Source organism: Sinohyriopsis cumingii, chromosome 14 (assembly GCF_028554795.1).
Source record: "Sinohyriopsis cumingii isolate HCF-2022 chromosome 14, ASM2855479v2, whole genome shotgun sequence".
Taxonomy (NCBI): Eukaryota; Metazoa; Mollusca; class Bivalvia; order Unionida; family Unionidae; genus Sinohyriopsis; species Sinohyriopsis cumingii.
In genome coordinates, this window is record NC_142974.1 from 39,579,379 (window position 1) to 39,587,869 (window position 8,491).

Genomic DNA, 8,491 nt, shown 5'->3' on the forward strand with positions numbered 1-8,491 from the left:
TGACATAATGCGTGTGAATTTGTTTTGTTACTTTCTCCATGATTATATGGTATATATAATTGCATTTTGAACTTGACCTTGTCTAAAATCAAATTTATTGTGTAACTGACATTTAATGTTTTATTTTGTAAACACACGTGTGTGTGTGTGTGTGTGAGAGAGCAGCAGAGAGGGTGAACAGACCATAGAATTCCGACAAAACAAATAAAACAAACAAATAAAATCATCTCGTAGAAAGGTCAAGATTTTACAAATGAACTTTTCCTTGAGATGTTTTATTTCTGTAATGACCGATTGTACTAATAAAACCTCAGTTCGAAATAGTAGCTGAAAAAATAAAGTACTCTACGTGTTTATTTATTTCTTGTTTATTTTTTTGACGACCAACGTTGGTAGGTACCCTCTCTGCTGCTATTAATTTACCACCATACCAAGTTTGATGAATATTTTTCAACGCGTTCTCGCTGTCGTTTTTCCTCATCTGTTTCATCTTTATTTGTTTCATCTTTATTTGTTCTATGTTTCAAGTAATATTCAAGTTCTGATGGTGGTTTTTCTATTTTTGGATTTATGTTCTTTCTGTGTTTATAATATATCATCAAACTTCGATATCGATCTCCACCGCAATTTTTGCAAATCTGATATAATCCTCTAACACCGTTGTTACAACCAACACAACTTCGTGGACCAGCATGAGGGTTTTTCTTTATAAGATAATTATGTTTCTTGCAATATTCTCCACGGCATTTTTTATTACATTTGTTAGTGGTTCCTTGACGCAGCCACGCACAGTTGTTCATTATATTAATGATATCTGTTTAATTAAATTTAATTTTATCATCACCCCTGTTACCCAAATATTTTATCAAGACCCACACGATATCTTGTTCTTGGATCATGTAAATTTATTGTTATAAATCCATGCGGAGTAGCTTGCGCTCGTGAGAAGAAATTTTTGAATTTAATTATATCCATGTCACCACCACACCAAGTTTGATGAATATTTCGCAACGTGTGTGTGTCTACGCCATTAAACACAACTAAAATGTTGCAGTTGTCTCTAATCACCTTCGGAATTTGTGTGTATCGTTGAGTAACATAGATTACGTCTGTATTTTTATGTCTACCTCGGGAAAATATTCTGGCTGGATTTGATTGTTTATCTAGCATCACATCGTCGTATACAACTAAATTATTAATAAATCCGTCTAAAACATCTACGGATGGTGCTTCATCAATATCGGTTATAAACTCTATAACATCATTATCTTCATCCAGTAATCGGCGTTTTCATTGAAATCTTTAAGTACATCATAACATCGTTGATCATCAGCGGATGGTGCTACTAAATATAATTTATCCCATTTCAACCATCTCATTATCAGATTAAGTAATAATTGCGTCTTACCCGATCCAGATGGTCCTATGATAATCATTCTGATGGAGTTCGGTAGCGCAGGATGATGCTTAACTGGCTCTCGCTGCCGAGTTGCTGAGAAATCAATTATATCCATATATATTATAACATGAATTTATATTGTTTACGCTGTAAAGTTAAAACTCCAACTACTGATTTAGCTACGGTTATAACAAAAAACAAAAAAATAGCGTACGGTGGAAAATGTTCTATATGCGGTAGAAAGAAATTTTCGTTTTTACCTAATAAGCGCGGTGGTGATATTGCTAATTTGATGTCAAAGTTTCCAGGTGCTCCATGGGCTAAATACAGTGGAGAAAAAACATCTACCGGGATATAATTATTGCGGTCCTGGTACCAGACTTGATATCAGGCTCGATAATCAAGATCAACCAAAACCAGGTGAGGAACCAATAAATGCTATTGATCGAGCTTGTCATGTTCATGATGTAGCTTATAAGAGTAAAAATCTACAAGATAGGCATATTGCAGATGTGAAATTAATTCACGCGTTAAATTCCATAAAAAATAAAAATATTAGAGAATCATTAGCTAATTGGTTAGTAAGATCCTCGATGAAAGGTAAATTAGCGATTGGGGCTGGTAATTAATAATGGAATCGATTTATTATTCACCAGTTGGATAATGGAGAGGCAAATCAGCAATTGGTAAACTCGCTGATGCAGCAGCGGTTAAACATTCTACTGCTAAAGCGTGGTTATCCAAACAAGCAATATGGCAAATTTATCTACCACGTCCTAAACAAATTCAGTACGCGTATTTCGATGTCAGTGTTCCTAATGAAGTTCATCAAGCTGATATTCTGTTTTTACCGCATGATACTGTGCGTAGAAAAACGTACAAATATGCGTTAACCGTAGTTGATGTTGCAAGTAGATATAAAGAAGCAGAGCCGCTATCAGCGAAAAATCATCTGAAGTAGCCGATGCGTTTGAACGAATTTATCAACGAGGACTCGGACCACGAGGTGGTCTGCGATGGCCACAGCTACTACAGGTTGATCCTGGTAAGGAATTTCTTGGTCCAGTATCATCGCTGATGAAACGACATAATACCAAAATACGACAAGGTCATACTGCAATTCACCGTGATCAAGCAATTGTTGAGCGATTTAATCGAACACTTGCTGAGCGGTTATTTGGATATCAATACGCGAGGGAATTTATTCAGGATAAAAGATCTCGCGAATGGGTTGCAAGATTACCAAACGTGATAGCTGCATTAAATAATGAGATTACACGAACAACCAACATGAAATCCATTAATGCAATTACAAAAAAAAATATACCAACACAACGAAAAGATGTTGAAAAACAAAAAATATTGGGTGATGTTACAGTCAGATATTTATATGAGCCTGGTGAACTTGAAGGTGGTAAAGCGAGAGCAACTGATCCTATTTGGAGTGTTACCACACACAAAATATCTACCGTGACAAGATCCTCAGGTAGACCTGCAATCTACAGATTAGATTTGGCCGCTCCTCAGCGTGGATTTACACGTGAACAACTACAAATAATTCCCGCGGATACACAACTACCACCGCGATCACTTAACTAGCACCCAAGGCGCTAGCGCTAAGGGTGCCTGCACTCAAGGCGCTAGCGCCTCTACGTCGATTACATTCGAGACAGGTTAACATGGTATTTTCTCGTGTATGACCGCGACTATTATCTTTTCTATCTACGGTAAATTGTCTTGAATCATTACTCGAATACCGCCATAACATTATACAATTACAACTGGCGCAATGATTATTCTGCTGCTGTTTTAACTCAATAATAAATTCAACATCAAGATCAAAGTCGTGTTTATTTTTTTTATCAGATTGTTTGTATCCGATTAATTTTTTTCTTATTATATCATCATCGATGATGTTAAATTTATCAACGATTTCAGGAATTATGATTCTACGTAATTGAGATATATTTCTGACCCTCGATACCGCCAAATAAACTAAATTTGACCACTCGATGCGATCGTCTACAATCCAGACTCGTGTGTCAGAAATAGTTAATCCCTGAGACGAGTGGATCGTCATAGCGTATCCCAACACCCATGGAGATTTGTCAGCGCGTAATGCATCTTCGACCACACTGATATCAACGGCGACAATATCATTTAATACGAGAATCTGTTTCCTTGACTCTGTCAAGGGTCCTGGAATATCAACATTAATATTCTGTTTTCGTGTATCTGATGGTCTATAACACAACGGTACGGGTAGTTCTGAATATTGTTCTTTATGTAGTTGAAATAACTGTTGTTGTAAAGCGTCTCTGATTATTTTTCTACTTGCTACGATCAAATCGTTGGGTTTCCATGAGTTCAAAAAATCACTCATTGATGTCTCTGAGATCACTCCACGTATTATTTCACACTGAATTTTGTTTGATTGTAATCTGATTAATTTTTTAAACTCCCTCAAATTTGCATCAAGAGCTCTATGATCATCATCTATTTCTTCGTAATAATCAACGAAATTTTTTAACCAATCATGTGGAGATGGTCCAACAAAAGGCGGCGGTTGACCATGATCGCCACACATTATTATAGCGGTATTTTTCGTGAACAACCAATCAAGAAACGTTTTTAATGTATCCAATGAGACCGTGCATATCTCATCCCAAATAATTATTTTAGGTATATATTTTTCTCCCATCCGTTCAGGAGTCCATGTATCTCCGCGCCACCGAAAGAAACTATGATACGTACACGATTGTACTTGCCGCTGTTTCATCTCACGTGCGAGTCTATGTGTGGGTGTCAGCACGATTATATCTGAATTTCTAAAAACATTAATCGTTCGAGTTGTTTTGCCGCATCCACCAGGTCCATTGAGATATACTGTCTTATATCTGGTTATTGGATCACTCAACGATGGTGCTTTCGACATTTCTGATATTTTATTACCCCTACGATAAAAATATCTCATTGGAACATCTGCTGATTCTGCATAATTGTGTAATAGTTCCTTTTTTATTCTCCACGAACCCCATCGTTCATCATTACTTGTAAATTTCATAACAGGTTCTAAATATTTACTTGAAATATAAAACGAATCTGTTGCGACTCTGACTGCGGTCTCAGGAAATCTATTAATCATCGATAATAAATTTATAGAAACATAAGCCAACATGGAAGATCTTAGATGAGTATATTGTGGGGAGACGTCATTTATGTAACTAACGATCGTACCTAATTTTGTTCCGTCGGATAAATAAACACTTTCTCGATTTACAAATATATTTTTCGCTGTTGTATCAGCGATTATAAAATCGTACTCGGCATCATCTAAAATTAATCGTGCATGATGTCTTTTATAATCATATGCACCACCTTGAGTAAATTTACCTATAATTTTTCTACCGAGATCTTTTGCGGTTTTGAGTTTATTAGGAATATCATCTTCGGAAACATCAGGATATTTTTCCTTAAACTCGCTGATAACTTCAGAATCTGACATGGGCAACCAAACTTTGGTCTGTGCATGATATGATATAATTGCCTCACTGACCACCAACGATGTCAGTATCATACAATCTAGCATATATCGCAACAAAAGTATAGGTGCCCAACGTTTTTCACAAAAATGTCTGCCAAACCAAACATAACAAATCTTGTGAAGATCTTCGTTAAACTCGAATGATTCAATACAGGCGAATCCAGTCAGATCAAAATCAGGTAATGGTCCATTAATTGCCACTCGCGTCATCTCATTTGTTGGGTGACCAAATCTTTCAAAGTACACAGAACAATCTCCGTATCCCAGAAAACTTCCTGGATAACATGCAACCATATCAACCGAAATAACATCATTGTAATTATATTTGGTATTCCATAATCCGCCATGTCCATATTCGACGCAACTTGTGCGTACGTCCTCGAGTAAATCAAATCGTGTTGGTTTCCATGAATTTCTCTCTCTGGCGAAATGAGCCGCAACAGATGGAACGGTAAAACAATTAGTTAGTAATTTGTCAGTATTTTCCGCGTGCTTGCACTCTAAAAACTTCGCGAGATTTTTCATCTCGTCATGGAGGGATTCTGTTCGATATATTTCACCGTTTGGTTTGACAAACTGATCAAATTCACCTTCTTCATTACTTTTAAATAACCATACCGATACAGGATCGGTTTTACTTATTTCGTTGATAAAATCAAACATATCTGTGGGGTAAAATCTAACAGTTCGATCACGTGGAAATATTGTTACTGCGTTAGTCCATGCGTGCGCGTTATGATCGATAATATTTATTGGAGCTCCCTTCGATTTATATTTCGATTGGTACAGTACTTCTCCCGTTATTGTTGCTACGGTTATTGGAAATTTTAATATTTTTCCTAACTCAGCAACATCTTTTATTGTAGCACCGGTATCCTTAACTGAATCAGCCCACGAGTTTATTTTTTCACGCCTTAAATCAGTTAATCCATTTCCACGCATCGCGTTTGTAAAGTGTTCTATTACTCGTTCGGCTACACAATTTAACCTTGAAAATTTCATCGGCGCTAGTTTATCAACGTTGGGTTTTTTATTTATCTCATAAATTCCATAAATAACCGCTGTTACAGGATATGCTCGCTCATAATACGGTTTGTCAATACCAGTCAGTAGACCCGGTCTGGAATTTTTACTTAATATGACAGTTTTATTATTGCCAAGGACAGGATCATATTTGTCACGGATAATCCAACTACCTGTTTCTGTTAATACAATAAATTTTACTCTGAAGAAATATTTTTGATTGCCCTCGTATTCAGCGATGTAGTTAATGATAGTTGCCGCTCGCTTGTCGTTCATTGTGGCGTCCGTGACTTTGTCAGCTTTCTTGACTCCGTCAAGGCGTATGATCTTGAACGTTGACCATGTATGAGATGCACCATCCGTGTAAAATTCTTTCTTGGCGTCGTGAATTTTCGAGATCAGACTTTTATTTTTCGGATCAACCAAATCTCGCACTGGCAAGTCAGAAGATAATCTGTCAAGCTTGAATTTATATTTAACAGGCCTAGTTTGGGATAATCTCTCAAACTCGTTCATATAATTAAAACAAATATTTAAAAAAAGAAAATTATATATATATATATATATATATATATATATATATATATATATATATATATATATATATATATATATATATATATATATATATACAATGTCTCAATGCAGATGGTTGATGATCGGCTTAGTAAATCGATGCAACAAATCCTGCAGAAAGGAATTTTGTTGGATGCACTCACAAAACATACGACGAGGAAGTCTAGGACCAATACCATGTCTGCGGTGTGGTATTGGAGTGCGAGGAAAAACAGAATTATGTGGAAAGTGCGGCTAAAAACGGTTCAGAGAACTTAAAAGATATTATGACAAAAAAAATAATAGCGGTGAAAACGCTATAAAATCCGTGGAGGATTATATATCAAGATTTCAGACAAACAATGATTTAAACGAATAATATTATTATAATGGAGCAAAATAAATTTGTCCCACATCCTGTCATAACAAACTATGAATCAAATATTAATGGTATCATCAGACACTGCAAGTTGAAGAGACAAGTTGGTTGTATTAATAATCATGGTTATCTAAGGTTTACTGCTGGGGAGAGAAAACATTATCTATGTCATAGATTTACGTATGAATGTCATAATGGGATGATCAATGACGGTCTTGTTATTGATCATATTGACGGGGATACTCAAAATAACTCCCTACACAACCTTCGTGTTGTCACTCGAAGCGTGAACTCTGCATGTGGTAATACTGGAAGATGTAAGACAATCGGAAAGAGGGCGGTAATTTCCACAAACATAGAAACTGGCGAAAAAGTTATATTTCGTTCAATATCTTCTGCTGCGAAATATTTTGATATTCACCCACAATCAGTACAAAGAGTGGCAGAAAATATATATAAAACCGCTTTCTCGAAAAAATATAAACAGAAAATTACCTTTCAGTATCAATAATTATCATCACCACATTATTAACTATCATCACCACATTGAATTAATTTTTTTAATTTATGTCACAGTATGTCCTCCATACACTACTGAATTTTTGATTATATAAAAGGGAGATTACTTTGTAATATATAGTTTTCTTCGTAGATTTTTGATTTTTTATGATCGTAATTAGTCAGTTTAACTAATTACATCGTAATTAATTACTCGTAGAAGTATTATTTATGGTTTTTAAATATTTCCCATCATAAAACATTACGAGAAATCATGATAATGTTATTGATCCGCAAGGAAGCTGTGTAGGTACAGAACAGAAACCGTTGTCATGGTAATCGATCTGCAGGTGTGTTCATGCCACTGTTATTATTGATTCGCAGTCTGCTTAGGAAAAACGCTGTTTTATATTCAGAAACTGTTATTATTCAGAAACCGCTGTTTTATATTCAGAAACTGTTATTATTCAGAAACCGCTGTTTTATATTCAGAAACTGTTATTATTCAGAAACCGCTGTTTTAGTGTAAATATTGATTCCTTAGCTATATATTAACTTCCGAAATATATGTTCGTAACAAGGTTTGATAGCTCAATCAGTATGGTATTGGACTGTGACGCTCGCGGTCCAGGATCGAACCCCCATGGCTGACAATTTGTCGGTGGTGTGCGCATAATTGCGATTTTTATAATAGTGGGGGAACCGCAAAACCCCCCGCTCAGCAAAATTCAACCACAATATTGACTTGTGGTTGATACATATTTTCGTATCACCCACTGGATTAATTATTGTGGGTGGGATTTTTGCTGAGCGTACATGTTTGTACTGTCCTTAGTTAAGTTATATGTTTGTGCCGTCCAATGCATAATCTGAGCTCGCTAATACACTCGATAGGGGCTCTTCATTCATAATCTGAGCTAGCTAATACACTCGATAGGGGCTCTTCATTCATTGTATATAACCATTTCATTGTATATATCCATTTCATTGTATATATGTTATGTGTATATCCTCTAAACTTGGTAGATTGCGGTGGCAAGCTACGAGTTTAATGAGGATTGTGCTGTCCTTAGTTAGTTATATGTTATGTGTA